The sequence below is a fragment of the Salvelinus sp. IW2-2015 genome, linkage group LG31, assembly GCF_002910315.2.
Source record: "Salvelinus sp. IW2-2015 linkage group LG31, ASM291031v2, whole genome shotgun sequence".
Classification (NCBI taxonomy): domain Eukaryota; kingdom Metazoa; phylum Chordata; class Actinopteri; order Salmoniformes; family Salmonidae; genus Salvelinus; species Salvelinus sp. IW2-2015.
The window spans coordinates 31448982-31451108 of NC_036870.1; positions in this window are offsets into that span (position 1 = coordinate 31448982).

Genomic DNA, 2127 nt, shown 5'->3' on the forward strand with positions numbered 1-2127 from the left:
GGGGGCGGGGGGGTTGGGAGGGATGGTACTGTAACTGTAGAGAAGGGGCGGGGGTGTTGGGAGGGATGGTACTGTAACTGTACAGAGTGTGCTGTGGACGTCAGCTTAGATCCACCGGACAGGAAGGACAGCCATGCAGTGTTACCCACAGTTTCTGCTCCACAGTGACTTACTTGGAGAAAGAACAATAACAGCTAGTCTCCTCGCTGGCAACGATGACATGCTCATTTGAGTCCATGATTTCCTCAGCTGGAGTTTAAATTCACCACTTTCTTCCTCGATTCCTTATTTGTCCATTCACCATCTCTGGTCCAATAAGGGCACCCCTCATCCTCAAATACTGTAGCATTGATTCATTGACCCGTCAATGTATTGTGTGGCTGTTTTGTTTTTTAGTTTTTTTTCATGCTCCATCGCTGCTTCCCAAAATGGCTGCCTTAATCCCTACATGGGTCCTGCTCAAAAGTAGTGCACTATATAGGTTATGTTGTGCCATTTGTGAAATAGACTATGCCAATGACCCGTTGGTCATTACTATCAATGAGACACAGTTAGCTTGCCTGACTCTAATAGCTCTGAGCCGATACTTAATTTAATGTTGAATGCAAACAGAACACACATTAGACAACAGTCTGACACATTTAAATAGCCGTTCCATACAGAGGTCATGACATTGAAGTGCAGTGTTCTGGATGGATGCACTGCAGCAGTGGTTGCCTGTGCTTACATGAACAGACATTAGCATATGTAAGACTGTATGATACAAGCACAATGACTCCAGTCTTACATGCACACACTGGTTAAAAATAGTGCACTACCTAAGGAAAAGGCTGCTTATTTCAGACACATCTTCAGTTTACTGTCGCACATTGTCTGCTTAGACGGAGTAACAATTAGGTCCCTGGGGAAGGGAAGCTGTAGCCTCGCCCTGCAGCAAATGGCTTCGTGAACATCTTTACCTGAAGACTTACCTATACAAAGGGAATGTCAATTTACCCAGAATACCCTGGTGTCCATTAGTGATTATCCCATCGTCTCTCCTCATTGGCTCTCCCAGGATTTGTCCCACATGGATCTCTATTCTCAGCATAGTGTACTACTAATGACCACTACCTCACCAAAAGGGAATATATATATATATATATATATATATATATATATAAATATAAAAACTGGGTGATTCGAGCCATGAATGCTGATTGGCTGACAGCCATGGGATAATGGACCGTATACTACGGGTATGACAAAACATTTTATTTTTACTGCTTTAATTACGTTTGTAATCAGTTTATAATAGCAATAAGGCACCCCTGGGTTTTGTGGTATATGGCCAATAAACCACGGCTAAGGGCTGTGTCCAGGCACTCTGCGATGCATCGTGCCTAAGAACTGCCCTTAGCCATGGTATATTGGCCATATACCTTATTGCTTAAATATAACTCCCAAACTCAACTCTTGACCTGGAAGCCAGTTCCACTGCGTTTTTTCCTTTGTTCTCCTCTAATCAGGGACTGGTTTAGACCTGGGACACCAGGTGGGTGCCATTTTAATGATCAGGTAGAACAGAAAACCAGGAAGCTCTAGCAATGTTCCCTCTAAGCGCGTGCATTTCTAGCCATCTTTAAAAAGCGAGTCAGGTAAAGAGCTTTTTTTCTTTTTTTCTTAAATGGACAGGCTTGAATAAGCTAAGTAGCCAATAGGCAGAGGGTAACGTCATTTGATTCTCTGTAATAGTGGTATGGGGATAATAAAGTGGTTTCTTGCATCAAACACCACAACATTTCCAGTCACCTCCTTGTCTCAAGTGGATAAACAGGTTAATGTCAAGCCCTGCATGTTGTTTTTCAGTCTCATGGAATGTAGTCCTACATTGAACATCACACATTGGCTGCTACTGTAGGTTGAATGATAGAACAGCTATTTCCATGTTAAAATGTTATGGGATGCATTTTCTCCATTGTTTTTGATGGTAGGCCACTCTGGTAGGCCTACATTATGATCAAATAGACACAGCAGCCTACTTGACCACTGTTTAAACTGTAACTTAAAGCAGGTACAGCCTCAGTGTTCACGGTTAAACTGTAACTTAAAGCAGGTACAGCCTCAGTGTTCACGGTTAAACTGTAA